Source organism: Anser cygnoides, chromosome 26 (genome assembly GCF_040182565.1).
Source record: "Anser cygnoides isolate HZ-2024a breed goose chromosome 26, Taihu_goose_T2T_genome, whole genome shotgun sequence".
Classification (NCBI taxonomy): Eukaryota; Metazoa; Chordata; class Aves; order Anseriformes; family Anatidae; genus Anser; species Anser cygnoides.
The window spans coordinates 3,598,274-3,614,109 of NC_089898.1; the positions used below are offsets into that span (position 1 = coordinate 3,598,274).

Genomic DNA, 15,836 nt, shown 5'->3' on the forward strand with positions numbered 1-15,836 from the left:
TATGTAGGAAAATATAACTGAGTAGATCATCAAAATCTTTGTGTTATTTAGGTTGACTTTCTCAAGAATAGAAAAGCCATTTTCATGTATTTTCCATAAGTGTTTTGCAAGTTCTGAATGACATTTTAAAATATCAATAAGATACAGGCTTTAGGCAAATCAGTTTTCAACCACTGTGCAGTGTTCAAGAATTTTTTTTATGTTAATCCGTGACTTTATTTTTTAAATAAAAGTCCATACGTAGGCAATAGCGTTGCAAGCTGTGTGATCATGAAACCATATGGAGCCCTTTTTCGTACCTTTAGTAAAAATAATAATAATAATAATATATATGAGAATGTTTCTGGCACTATCTCTGTGAGAGGTGGACTCGTGCTACGAAGTAAGATTTCTTTTGTGCAGTGATAGTTATGGATATAATTTTTTTTTGTGGAACTGGAGAGAACATAGAAAGAAAAGTGCTCTTTTATTCAGCAAGGAGGGGGGGGTCCTCTCTGCTAGCATTTTAACTAATGGGTTAGCAAGCTGAAGTATATACCACATGTAATTGCACCTGATCGTAAATATATAATCATTACAGCGGATGCAACAATACATTGAGTGGGGGTGGATGAATCTACTGAGACATCAAGAACTCAGTCTTGAGGGAGATATACAACATCTCCAAGGAGATTAATTACAGTAATGGGAAAGTGGAGGTGACTTGGCCTCCTGGATAAGCAGCCACTCTGTGCTCTTCAGACAGTAAGGCACAGTTGGGCAAAATAGAGGTGTCTTGGTTTTGCATTTCATTGGTTTGGTACTAGGCTTGGTTTTTGTCTTTGCTCTCCTCTCTCTTGCTATTGCTTTTCTCTCTTCCTCACTTATTGGTGGCTCGTGGTAAAGAAACATCTTACCAGCCCCTTGCATATCTACTTCTGGCCCTTCACTGAATTACCCAAAATGGTACCACTTGCTCGAAAGCCTTTTTTAATCAGGGCCCTTCAGACCCTTTCTCAAGAGGTTCCTGTCCTCTGTTGATTTACATATATACAGCTTCTGTTAGCCCACTGAACATACAGCTGGGCCACCATTGCTCGGCTTAATTGCTATGTTGCCAACGGAAATCATTTTTCTCTCATTTGACAGCTTCATTTGTGCAGATTTGTCCTATCTGTTCATTCAGATACGATAGTACTTCACAGAGATATTTCTTAATCCTGGCTACAATCTCCAACTGTCCCATCCTAAGCTGGAAGTAAAACCAAATACTCAAAATAACAATAAATTAAAAAAAAAAAAAGTGTTAGGAAATAAGGAAGACAGCAGTGCATAAGAATTTGGGGAGCTCTCCCTGGGTGCAGTCCACATGTTTACAAAAGTTTTCCCTATACTGGTGCTTGCTGCACTCATTTCAGTTCAGGCTCTTGGTGATTTATGAAAGAGTGCAAAATTCAGGAATCTTTAGCACCTAATTTTTAGGAATTGCAGTTGCTTAGCAAATGCTGTGGTGTGCCCTTTATCTACCAATTGCGAGACAACAGTAAGTTTCTAGAAATTAGTTCAACTGAAAAAAAGGTCAAAGAAAGGAGGAACTTCCCCCCCTTAGTCCAGATATTACTGTACACTAAAACACATATTTCATTTCACTTTGAAAGATGTATTTCAAACCAATTCAGAAAGATTAAAGTTGGCAACTTTGCAATAAGATGATTTTCCCATCTTTTAAGTTAATAGCATGATAGATTTAACTTTCGTCTCTGCAAAGTCAAGCTCTTTTCTCTTTCCCTTTCAAGTGGTATTTTTTTGAAAGGTACAATCAGTTGCTTTTGTTGCAGGCATCTCAACAAGTACTTTCTTGTGTGAGTTAAAATCAATGTCTGATATAATCTCTGTTGGAAGTCAGAAGTGGAGCTGCTGGTCGCAGCCACTGAGCGCAGTTTTGTGAAGATTCACTCTGGCAGCATTCCTGTCCAGATGTCTGAAGTTCTGAAATTTTATTCCTAAAATGACTGTGGAAAATAGTTTTAAGGACCTTGAGTTGCTACTGGAATGTTTGTAATCGAGTGCCTTATTTTGATGTCCTATATGATTTCCATATTTGATTTTAAAAATACTGTCGTAGTCGCTACAAAGACTTCTGTTGACCAGAAGTTGGGGGCTTTGCATGTGGGAAGATGCTTTATTTTGTTTATTGTACTGGCAAGAGACGATTCACCGACTTGGGAAGCCAAGATTCTGGAGATGGTGATTGTGTTTATTCAAAATAAAAATAAAACAAACAATCTGGGGGGAAACCTATTTCAAGTGGCATTGATAAAATATTTGACTAATTTAAGATGCTTCCCAGGAGGTCTTCCAAGCGAACAGTCCCCCAAGTTGCTTATTAAGGGAGGAGAAATAATTCTGTGCTGTCAGTTCATGGGATGTCCACGGATAGATCATGATTTTAATAGGTTCTTCAGCTACTGTTCTGCTAGATACTCAACATGTAAAATTGCATCTCTCTTGGACTGTAAAAGGGATTTGGATTAAGCCCATGAGGTGGGTTTGGCAGACTTCAGGCTATTCATACCATAAAGTGTCTAACCAACAGCAAAATATCGTGTCTAATGTTCAGCCACCTGTTCTGCTCTGCAATTAATGGATGGGCAAAGGGCCATCATAGTTGCGTGGGAGAAAAATGGAGCTTGCTTTCTTAAAGACAGCACGGGACCCTGTGGGAAGGGCCATCTGAGCTCTACCACTCAAGTCTTGCTGAGCCTACCTTGCACGTGGCTTAGTTCTACTACCTGCCTTTTAAAAAAACTTCCTTTAAAAAATTCAAAACAAAATAACTGTTAAGGGTGAGAATATTTTAAGGACATTTGTGAGAGAAATACCGTAGCTGGTCAGATGCTTAGTTTTTGCCTACAGCCTGGGCATACAAACTGCATTGATGAAATCAGTTGGGCCACAAAGAGCAAACAAAATAAATAGATATTTTACAATATGTAAACAATTGCACGGTGACATTTGGCTTTAGGTTAATTTCTCTGCCTACTCTGGAAAATTGCCATCTGTAAGCAAACTTATTGACTAAATTGTTTTCAGTGATATAGAAAAAAGAGCTAAAGTACTCGCATTTCAGATAATGGTATCAGCATTATTATGGCGTTATGTTAACTTAAATGGCAGGTGGAGAAGTAAAATTCATCTCCTATGCTAAGCTGTACTGCATAAATAAATAATTCATTTTTTTGATATATTGATTTTCTGTGTATTGCTTGCCAAGAAGATGCTAACATCAGCTTATCTGAATTAATACATGGTATTAAAGGAGGAAACCAATATCAATATTCCAGCACTTTGCAGACCGCAACCAGCATTAGGTCATAACTTACTTTCATTGTTACACACTTGCCATTCAGGAAAGCCCTTGTACTCCTCAGGCAGTGGATATTAAAACCCCAAATATTTACATATAAGCCCATAGGATGTTTAAAGACATTCTGTTTACCCCTTCTGGGTCTGAAGGTGTCAAGTGGAAACATCTGCTGGCAGAAGGGCTGGTGGTGCCACGTTGAGTGGGTTGTGCTCGGCTGTGTCTTGTTTTAGGGTTGTAGAGGTGAAGGGGAATTTATTCAGGCTCCACTGAAATCAAATCATCCTTTCCTTGCTGCATGAACTGAAGCAACTGCAATGTTGTTACCGTTAATGTCATGCAGGATGTATGCTTTTATGGCTGAGATGTAGAAATAGGGCTTGCAATGCACGTTAGCAGTAGGTATGTACTGTGTGACCTCAAAACAAACAAACAGAAGAACTGCAGAAGTATTTTGCTTATTCACTTGCCTTTTTGATCTGTTTTGTATTTGTACATCTCTTGACACAATATAGCCACAACCTGACATATGTCGAAGTAAGAACCCGGAAAGTTAGTAGTGTTAAAATACAACGTAATTACAATATTCCAGTCCTAAAAAGTCTTTAATTTAGAAGGCGTGAATATTCCCATTTTACTGCGGGAAGACTGCTTCAAAGCCTGAAGTTAAGTGCAGAAGATATGAGACTGTGCAGAATTAACTCATAAAGATAAATGTTTTATGTTATTTCAGCCCAGTGCTGATCGGGATGGTTAAGCATTAGCTGTGATAAGCAGGGTTTTGTATTTAAGTGAAAACCCATCAGGAAGAATAGCCTTGTAGGATGTTTCCTTAGTTAAACTGTACCAGGCATTTAGTGGTTGTCTGTGACTTTTTGCCCCATTTCATTTTCAGCATGTAAATTTTAAAGAAAAGAAAAGCAAATTGCCGTTTTTGGATTATCAGCAATGAAGCACTGAATTTTGTAACACAAGAAAAAAATCATCTGCTGGAGTGCAGTAACTGAGCTGTAGCCTGCTCACTGATGCTTGGTAAATTGTATAATGGTTTTCAGCTTCCCTTCATTGCTACAGCTGTTGGCATCAATCTGTTTTTGTGGTTTGATTAAAATAACATTTTTTTGTAAGTTGTCAATTGCCTGGTGTTGGATTACATCAATGAACTCATCCTTTTTTTTTTGCTAAGCCAAGTCAAGGTATCAGCGTAAGAACAAATAACCAGAATAGGTAGATAACTGATAAAGGATGTTAGCAGAATAACATCAAGGACTTGAAAAAAAATTTTACATAGAAAATCAGTGGTGAATAAAACTTGCGGAGGCTTTATAATGTGTCTAACAACTTAGCTAACCTGACCCCTTCTGCGTGTCCAAGTCTCATCCCATTGGAAGGGAGGACAATGTACCATGGCTTATTACAGTCTCCTCTTCCATCTGAAATTTGGGGCAGCAGAGGAAAATGGGTGCAATCAGACGGATTTAGAAAAGTCTTGCCTCTTTGTCTAGTGCAATTATCTGAGACTTGGAAACAACAACAAAATGCAAAGAGCTCTATAGAGAATGACAGTAAACTGAGGCAAACTGTCACATGTTTATTGTTAGAAGAAACAAATAAGCATTTCATAGGAAATGCGAATAAAGATGCAAGTTCTTCTCCAAAGACCGATCTTGTTATGTTGTCTCAGTGGAAAGCTATGGTTTTTTGTTTGTTTGTTGGTGCCGGGTGTCAGATTTAAATAGGTGAAAGTAATGAAAGTTTTGCAACGAGAGAAATATTGTTCCCATTTTACGGCTGGGGAGTTTTAGCACAGGCGGTTGAAGGAACTTACACAATCTCATATAGGAGCAGTCAAAATCTGAATTCAGATCTAGTTCCAATAAGCTGCTTTTATCACAAGATTATTTTTCTTCCTTTTATAACTTGTCGTTATAGCTTGTTCATAAATAACCAATATGCCTTTAAAAATGGAATTCCTCTTTTTCTTCTATTCTAATTCTAATCCTAGTTACATTGGCCAGTTTATTATCTCAAATATTTACTTTCCACTATAAATGGAAATCACTTTGTTCCCTTCTTCATGTTTCATAGTCATAATATCCTCTAACGTTCCATTACCTCTTGGTACCTTTGATAGATCCAAATCTTATGACATTGCTTTTTTGTAATAAATTAAATTGACTGTAATAGGAAACTTAAGTATCTGTAATGTGTTTTTTTTTTTTTAATAAGGAATAGGTAAACCGGACTTTCTGTAGCTGAAATTGATTTCTAAATCATTTATTATGGTATGTAAATTAGTGTAAGAAAGCTGAGTGTAAGAGTAGGAAAATAACAATCTAGTGTCATTGTGAATCGATTGGATATTTATGGGGACCTTGTTCATTAATTTTTGAGGACAGATCCTAAACTGCTATTTATTGTGAAGCTAGTTACACTGCAGTCACTTAGACACTCTAAAACCCTGTTGCAAAAGGGGAAAATGTCAGGGAAATTTGGATCAAACAATGCTTTAAGCATCAGTGGAGATAAATAACCGCTTTAAATTTACGCCAATTGTCACAGAGAAAATAGGTTTACCAATAGTATGAATTTGAGGACCCTTCTAAACTATTCCAAATAAATGGATAGCTTCTGTTGGAGTTCTGGTGTTTCAGTTAGAATATCCACATCAGTTTTTGTTGCTATCATATTTCACCAAAGCAGATGTATTGATCAAAGCACAGAAAGTATGGGTGATTCATCTTGAGTCACAGTTTCGTACATCTGTTCTGTGTTTAAGCTTTATTATAAACATTTTGACAGCGAGCTTCTCTGTATGCTAAATGTCATAAACTTAATGCACATCATAATTCATTGCTTACATTTGCTGCAAAAAATAGAGTGAAATGGGTCAAGGTTTTTTGGTTGCTCTGGAAAACTTGCTGAAATGGGACCTCTGATGTACGGTGGAATGACAGTGGGGTGGTTTTAGTGAGAGACAGAAGCTGCTTTGCAGGCAGGATGCTTTCTGTGTATTGATCACTGTGAATTCTGATTCAGGCTTGAAATTAAGGTGAAATATTGCTGTTGAAGTTTATATTTTACCTGTGGATCTGTGTACTATTGCTTTCAACCTCGGTTCTTAATTGCGTTTATCAATGCACATTAGTTTAAACCATGACATTACAGTCAGTCAGCCTTCAGAGGACACCTACAAGAGGCAGAGAGTTGTTGGATTTGTTTTATTCTGCTCCGTTTTCGGGTTTGGATGGGGCAGGATAGGGAAGAACAGAGCTCTGGTGGGTGGGTGCTGAAGAGCACTCTGCAACCCCTCAGGCTGGTGCTGGGGGCTGGCAGAGGACAGCAGTGTTGCAGAAGCAGCTGGAAAGCTTTCCTTCCTTCGGCAAGGCCATGTTAGGAGGGAAAAATCCAGCTTTGTTGTTCAATTTTTTTTTTACTGTTTTTCTTCTGCAGTAGAAAAGAAGACAAACCCAAGTTGGGCTCAAGAGTCCCTTCTGAGAGGGGAAAGGAGATTTACCGATTTCGTTTTCTTCTTGCAAACAGCGCTGGATTTTCTGTGTGTGTAAGTGCTAGTATTTCAGGAGGTGGCATGACTCAGCATGGCGAGGCTGTGACAATTTGCTTTACTCCTTGTCCATTCAAAGCCTCTGACCGGTTCCCTGGGTGCCATGGCTTCAAAGAACTTCATCCCTATGCCAGGAAGTGCTCTTGTGCCTGAGGAGTGGACCTGTCAAACATCATCTTCATCTGAGAGCTTTAGGTCGTCTTTTAGGTGTCTGTGTGGTCAGTGCTGCCCAAGGGAACTGGCAGCCGAAAAATCTCTAAGAGGAGCTGCCTCGAAATCCCTCATTCAGCGCAGATCAGTGGTTGTGTAGCATAACAGCATCTTGCAGTTGTGGGAAATCCTTAAATCCACAGCGTTATTGTGATGGGTTTATGCTTATCCTGCTTGGATGAGGATCTTTACTGTAGGTGCAGGGAAAAAAAAAATCCTTTTCGCAAAGGAAAAAAAATACCAGAGGAGCATGGCAAGACAATAAGCCCGTGCTTTTTTATTTGTAGGGCTTTGAAATTTATGAAGGGTGTCTTTTGGTGGTCTAAAATAGACACCTTTCACTAAACACTAATCAGTACTGATAGCAAGTAATTCATTCACTGAAAGCGAGACCTAAAATTTGAATGCATGCATAAAGTAGCATAGACTATGCCTGATAGGGAATGAGCAGTGAGTGTAAATGTGTTTTTTAAAGCATTTGATTAACTTGATGTTCTATCATTGTTTTATGGCGGGTTAATTAAGTTACATACACAAACTAGTTTTTCTGTTTCATACAGACTGTGTGCTTAATGAATATTCTAAAACGGTGTTTTATTAATGTGCTGCCTTAATTAGTGGGTAAAAAGGCTCCAAACACCTTTAAATTGTGTTAGTTCGAAGGCAACATATGAGAAGCAGAAGGTAACAGTGAATTTCTAATTCCCTTCAGAAAATAAAAATCCAAAGTAATGGCTGCAGCTATTTGTGTCAGACATAAAAATTGATATAACATGTGGTAAACCTCCTATTGGGTATTATTACAAATGATTGATTTCTCTCTCCCCCTACAGTTTAGACGGTGCAGTGCTTACTGTACAAACAACTCATGAAAAGTCAACATGTTTTACAAGTAAATAATTTACAGCTGCTCTGTGGAATACAGAATAATATTTTACATTAAGTGACATTAATTAGGGGAGAAATATTCATATGGTGAAGAGCTGGGTGATGACTTGCAAAGGAAATTTTTTTACTTGCAGTCTAAATGCAAATCAGAAGCTCAGAGAGTCACAAGCACATTGCTCTTGAGGGAGAAATGATTCCCATTAAGTACCCAGCTCTAAAACTATTGTAAGATTTTGGGAATGCGAGCCAAACTCAAGCTGCTGACAGTCTCAAACATTGCTGTTACTGAAGGTTTTACACGCATTTTAGATCTGGTTTAATCAGAGGCGAGATGCATCTCATGGTCTTGGGTCTTAATCCAGTAAACGATGAGGCATGTGGTTATCCTCACCCACACAAGCAAACCGAGGGGCTTAGCAGGATTACTTTCATAGGCCTGGATTTTTTTTAGGGCTGATGCAGGCTACCATGGTTTAATCCTGCTCATAAAATGCATGCTGGAATCACACTCAGTAATTCCTGAATTGATCCTGATAACAACTTCTGACTGAAGTTAAGTGTGGGGGTTTTCAGAGACTTAAAGTGATGGATTATCTGCTGCTGCCCATCTACCCTAGAAACACTGTTAGTTTTAGCAGAGAAATCTGTGTGTCTATTACTGGTTTGTCTAATTTCACCCACTAATTGTGTGCTAATTACTGCAATTCAAAGTGTGGTTGGATACTAAAAATCTTACCTGCAAATAGATACATGATCATATACTTTGATAACACTGGGTGAATTTATAGAGTTTTGGGTTTTTCTATTTTAAGCCTACTGCAGAATGAAAGAGTTCTTCTGAGGTGTCCATATGTATGTAGTAAAAACAAAACCCAAACGTGCGAGTCAAGTCCACTGCTTCTGTATGTTAGCATAACTCTACCAGCTACAGAAGAGCTGGGTAGGCTTCTGTAGAAGTTTTGACCACCTCTGTCACTGGACCTACATATAGCACAAAACAAGGATACCTGCTAGACTGTGTTAAACATCAGATATTTAAAAAATGTTCTTTTCCTTTGATTTGAAACCAGCTTGATACGATTGTGTTGTTACTGCCAGCATGAATCTGCCAAGAGCTATTTCCTGCAATTGGCTGTGTGCAAGGGACTCAGAAAAATAAAAATCTGGAAGAAAAGGAGGTGAGGGAGGGAAACAAAGCCTGATGTCCAAAACTTCTTGCACACAGTAGTCTTGCACCTCCATAAAAAATTCAACCCACAATCTGAGGAGACTGTGTAGATGAAGTGTTACCTCAAGGCTGGATGAAAATGCTCTCCAAGGGGTCACACCAGCCATGCTCATGTTTATATGTAGTGGTAGTTCTGTGGACTTCTGTGCTTATTCCTGGGAGGAGATTATTTCTCATTATGTAAATCTTGTAGGATCAAGCTCTAAGAGGAAGTAATTCGTTCTGCTCAATTCAGTTTTACACTATTCTGTAAAGAGCAGCTATATGAGCAGTGAGACAGCCCCAGTCTGCTACATCTGAGTTATTTCTGTTCCTACTGGTGTCCATAGGACTTCCGAAAAATTGTGCTTCTGAGGAGTAGTATGAGCATCCCAGGCAAAATGACAGATAAAGAAAACTCCAGAAAACCTCTGGAAACTTTAAGGAAAAAATTTTGTGAGAGAGAGATCTGGAGACCGATTTAGGGAGAGGAACAAGAAACAGGCCATCTGGGATAGGAAGCCTTATTTAGGCTTGGTTTCACAGTACTTAGGATAAAAAGCACCCATCTGATGTCTGAGTTGATGGTAGAAAGGTGGCACCCCGATAAATATTTTTTAAGAAGTTAATAGAATAAATATATAAGATAAATTGAATTTGGCAATTTTTTTTAGTCTAACTTCAAATTTCAATAATCTGAGCAGAAAAAAAGTTTCCTTTTTATAGAGAGATTTGTTTTATTTTGGAGATAACCATGAATCTAATCGACCGGTATTATACTACAAGTCATCACTTACAAAAATTGCGAGTAAAGAACTTTTTGAGGTTCCCTCCCCAACACATGCACACTTTCACCAGTGTGTTAGTACTTAGAACGAATAAACACAATGACCTCTAATAAATGTAATGTGCCATTGATGTAGAACAGAGACATCTTTATCTTGGAATTGTGAGGTGTATTATGACATAGTTTTCTTACAAACATCATGCGAATGGTTTACTTTGGGATTCCCTAGCTCACTAAACTTCGGTCAAGAACAGATTTATATATTAGAAATAAATCAAGCCCTAATATCTTTCAAATAAAAATAAGCTAAGAAAAAACTTAACACGGCTGTTGCTAATTGCAGTTAAGTAGCCTCCTACGCTTGCACTTAATAAATGGGAACTGCTGTTGTTTGCACATTGTGATGTTTTAAATGCATGTTCATGCTCCCTGTAGAAGTTATTTATATTATGAATGATTGTATCAAATAACTGCTAAATCTGACAGGATAATTAAGTAACTGTTCTGTTGCTTGACATGCTATAGAAGCTTGTCAACTCTGCATTGGGCTGGTGGAGCTACAAAATGGTATAAAACACTGCTTACTGATTAATTAACTGGAGAAAGAGTGTGTGTAGGAGGGAGGGAAATGTTTTGGGGTGCTGGAAAATGTTGGGAATTTAGTTGAGGCCCCTTTGAACATACCAGTGAGGGTGTACAGATTCTTCTGTGATCCCTCATCTATTAAGGTTAGTGGCAAAGTGCTAAGTAAAATACAAAGATTTAAATTTAAATCTTTAACCTGACGTTTTGAACGTGTCTTTTGAAAATCTTGTAGTTATGCTAAAAATTTGCGATGTACAAGGCAGTTAAGACTTAAGCGCTTTAAAGTTTGCAGATGGTACAGGGTCTTTAATGAAGCGGTTCATCATAAATTCTTAAAAATATATATTCATTATATATATGTGTATATATATAACGTTTCTTGCCTAATATATCTACATCTTTTTGCAGTGTTAGCACAAACTTAAACCATACTTCCTGATGCAATTTCAGCCCTGCTAAGAATTTGCCAGCAGTCTTTTTGCCTAAGAAAATTGTATAAAAGCAGTAAGTTAATGTTAATTAGTGGTCAATGAAAAATAATGGAAATCACTGTTTATATAATAGATGAAAAGAGAAGTTGAAGGGTCCTAAGCTTTGTACAGTTACACAGATTAGTGAAAGCTATTGCAGCATAATATCAGATCAGAATAAAAATGATGTATACCCTTTTCATGGTTATAAATAATTTCACAAGGTTCAAGGCAGTGAAGAATGTTATGGGGGAAAAAACCTTCTGTAATCTCCTGAAGTGTGAAAATTAATCACTCATGAACATTTGACAGCATGGGCTCTGTACTTATAGTTAGAAACTTGACCTAGCAGTGAAACTTTTATTAATTTTCAATTTATATTTTGTTGCTTCTCATTCATTTTTGTAGTATTTGAATTTTTTGTTGACAAAACCAACATCAGGCTGATGGTGGTGAATCGTTAGGAGGCAGTTAAGAGGCCCTCATGCGCTTCTGGTTTTTGGTCCATCCTAAATAAACATGTTTTTATTCCTTCCTGTGTCTACAGACCCTTTGTGTTTAGCAAAGCACGGCAGCTGATTGCGATGCCTTAGAAGATGAGCACTTCAGACAGCACCTGGCATTGTGCAGAGTAAAATAAGTCTTGCCAATTAACTGTAAAAGCACTCTTGCTAATTATCTTCTAACTATCCATTCCAGTTTATTATCCACTAACAAAAAAAGAAAAAAAAAAAAGTACTGTACAGAATCTCATTTATAAAACAGTATCATTTAACAGGAAATTAAACTACATGGTTCTCAGTGTGCCTGTATATCTCGGTGCTGTTTATCTGAGTTGTTTAAACATTTCTGTAGTCTGCACGCCAGTTCCATGCTTATTCTCCCAGCACCTTTAATACACTCGGCTTTGCAGAAACCTGGTGTAATTTTATCCTTTTTGATCTTGAACGCTCTTTGTTTCACTTGTACTGCATCCTGTTTTTCTTTAGACTTCACCTTGAATTTTTGTCAACCTTTGCAAGCCACGGAGGAGGGATGTGTCCCTTTCTCAGGGGATGTGCAACCCAAATACCCCACAGGTGTCGCACTATCCTAGTGTGATGTGCATAGGTGACTATCACCTCAGTCTGTGTGCTGCAGTAAAATCAATAATTGTCCTTCAGCCTTTATTTATTTTATTGTTGAGGTTTTATCCATTCCATTCTTTCAGGGTAAAAATTATGCTGAAATTATTGCAGATTTTCTTTGGATAGGTTGGATCATTTCCTTTTTTATTTCTTTTTTTCTTCCTTGCTTAAGGCTTTCATAGAGAAGTGAGGGCTGATCAGAGAAATGGGATTCGGTTCTATAAAACATTCATTCTTTGGATTTATCCAATCCCCTTTGATTTGATAGCTTTTAGCTGAGTCCATTCTTGTTGTTTTGTCTGTTCGTCAGCTTTTTGATTCTCAATTTTCATGAAGTGAGTGAACTCCAGAGGCGGACATTTTCTCTGCATTTTCCATCCTCTGGAGCTTGCGTTTAATAAAGATGAAAACACGGAGTCTGATTATGCACAACGCTAAAAAGGAATTGTTGGTTTTATGAGTTAGTCACCAAATTGGCTCTTGATTTCTGACAGCAAAACCAGAGCTCTGCAACACGGTTTGTTTGATATCACCAGGCCTACTAGACTAAGATTTTAAAATACCTGAAGGCCTCTGCCATGAAATTTGCATTGAAGTTTTTGTGCTTCTTGAATGCTTACATTCTTGAAAGATAAAAAGTACCTAGCCTTATTTTCTTGGTGTCTCAGGCATTTTTCTGCCAACTTTTCCTAAACCATATAAATGCAGAAATGACCTCGTTATCTCTCTGTATATGTTCATGGAGTATGCAAAAATTGAATTTTATTTTTTTTTTAACGTTTATAAGCATTTCTGCTGCTAGATGTCAAAGTTGTCCTGTGAAGGTGAAAAGCCATTATAGCTGTGACCTGTCGCAATAGATATCAGGAATACAGGGAGTTCTGCCATCAGAAGGGCGTCAGCATTACAGCTGGGAGTCAAGTGTGTAACTTATATCGTGTTCACTCGGGTTGGTTAGAATTGAGGGCCTTAAAACAAACATTTCCAAAATGTAAAGGCCAAATGTTTCTTCCATCCATTTAGCATTTGAAGTTAGCATTTGGAGTGATGTTTGTGTGAGGCTTTGAGCAATGCATGGTGATAGATGAATCCTTTCACTGCTTGCACCTTTTCTGTTTTAGGATCTTCTAGGCTGTACTTGTCAGTAGTTTTACAATACCATTAAAGAAGAGAAGCAGTAAAATACCTGATGCATTGTTTTTGGGAAGAAGCCAACCACTAAATTGTGCTGGTCTAAATATAGTCTTAAGCGAAACATCAAACCTCACATGAGAATCTTTTCAGTATTTTTGGTGTTTACATATGTTCTACTTCTTCTCCTTGCCTCTTCGGAGAGGGGAAAAAGAGATGGATGTAATTCTATACAATATTGTCATGGAACAGAAGTTTGGTCCCTAACATCTGATGCTGCATTCTGTGCTTTTTAATTGGTGCCCCGTAAAAGCAGATGGTATGAAAGTAATGAAATTTATTTTTATGTTTCATTTTTATCAAATCTATGTTCTTTATGTAAGGTCTTGTGTGTTTTCCCAGAGCTCTGAAAGATAAACAGAACAATCAATTGAGAAACCTGTCGCCACAGAAAACAACCAATGAAACAAGCAAATGAAGTATTGAAATTTCTTTTTATGTTTCATATTTATCAAATCCATGTTCTTGATGCGAGGTCTTGTGTGTTTTCCCAGGGCTCTGAAAGATAAACAAAACAATCAATTGAGAAACCTGTTGCCATAGAAAACAAGCAATGAAACGATAACATACAGAAATGAAAACCAAAACCGAAACAAAACCCACCACCAACAACAAAAAAACACCTTAAATGTAGGTAAGAGAAAGTATGTCTCTATACCTGTTTTATTAGCAGAAATTGGGAAATGATAGCAATTATGAATCAGCTCCCTACATTTTGACTAGTCTGGTTTAGCAAGTCTGGAACGTAAGCCTAGAATAAGCTTTTTAAGACTGTAGCTAGGTTCAGAAGTAGGTCTTGGGATACTAACATGTCCAGGTTTCAGATGACAAGTCTTCCAGTAAGGAAACCATGTGAGGAAAATGAGAAGAAGCTGTCAAAGTATTACTCAGAGCACAGACTAAATGTCAGGGTTTTGAGATCCTGTGCCTTATTTCTTACCTAGCAGTGTGATTCTTGTTCCAAAAGGTAATTAGCTGACGTATTTCATGGCATGATGGAGATCTGTATACAGGATATATCTTTTCCCAGCATAGAAATAGGTTTAACATATCTGCTAAGCAGCTGCTTTTCAAATAAATGAGGCAAAGGGGAATTTAGGTGTAGTACAAAGTCACAGACCTAAAATAGGGCAGAAAAGGTCTATTTTTTTTATTTTTTTTTCAACACAGCCTGTTGGCTAGGGATGTGATGGTGGGGAGTTTTCCAAGCTCAGTGACCTTGAACAAGTTCCTTAATTTCTCTGAGCATCGGTTCCATCCCTCATTTAAAAAAATGTTTCTTTATGTCCTGATTTGTTGATGAGATCTGAGCCATAACCCTAGCAGAATGTCCAAACAAGTTTTTGTCTTTATCTCACTAAGACCTCTATGCATGGACTGGCCCTAACATGGGTGGAAGTTGTTTATACAGGTCCACCAGTGTAAAAACTGAGAATGAACCTATAATCACCCAGGGAAGCAATCTAACCAGAGGACTTCAACCCATGGTATGGATTGCAGTGAGACATGCTGTTGACTCTTCTTCTTATCCCTTACCTGTGTTTTCTTTGTCATCTCTTTTGGTTCTGTATCTGCTATAAAAAGCCCTTCTGGTTTATTGTTCCTCTTCAACACGTACTCCACAGAGGTGACATGTGGACTGTCTTTCTACTTGTTCTTCTTAAGTGTAAGGTCCACTGGGAATACAGTTTCTTGCTGAGATATGATGCGTAATGTATTAGTCAACAAGTGTGTATGAAGCACACACCAGGGCTTAGCCATTACAGTGCCCAAGGGAGCAACCTTGCTGTGCACTCTACAGTTGATGGGCCGAAGCGATGTGCATTATAATAAACTGATGATTCCTATTAAATTAGCTTGAACATCTCTAGGAAAATTCATAATGCTCCACTGTTCAGCCTGTCTTTTGAAGCGTAAGAGGAACAGGGAATGTCAAAGGCTGTTTATTTATCCGTAATATGTTTTAGAAGGATGTGTCTTAGGTTCTTTATATCCACAGTGTTTGGCTTCACGAAGTAATATAATGACACTGTTGCTGCATGCTGTCAGGGAGAAAGTCTTTAGTTATAGTACACCATGGAGAGCACGAGCTAGCAGCTGTTGCCTTTGCTCTTTATAGAGCTGTTTTAGAGCTTTATAGAGCCTCGCATAAGGCAAAACATTTGATTCAGTGTTCAAAGTCAGAGTTCACTGACAGCAGAAACTTCTGGTTTGTTCCAAATGAATAAAGATACGTGTTGCTAAATTAATCTGTTGGCAGCCTGGTTTCTGTATCTCTGGATAAGGCATGGGCTAATACTGGGCTTTTCAATCAGGTTTCAGATGTCTGTGTTATTGCTAATTTTTTGTACTACCTTGGGAAAAGTATTTAGTCTTGGTTTACATGCTAAAGTCTTTGCCTGAACATTTGGTAAAACACAAACCATGGCAGAGTGCTTTTGCCTCCTTCCAGTGTCTTTTTTT

The 15,836-nt window shown here is 37.9% G+C and overlaps 1 long non-coding RNA gene across 1 annotated transcript in view; it reads left to right on the plus strand.

Annotated features, from left to right (window-relative positions):
* LOC106046254 (uncharacterized) overlaps positions 1 to 15,836 on the plus strand; it is a 237,577-nt gene that overhangs the window by 197,189 nt on the left and 24,552 nt on the right. Inside the window, exon 46 of the long non-coding RNA XR_010826660.1 lies at positions 13,868 to 14,007. This is a non-coding gene — a long non-coding RNA (uncharacterized lncRNA). The remainder of the gene's footprint in view (positions 1 to 13,867; positions 14,008 to 15,836) is intronic.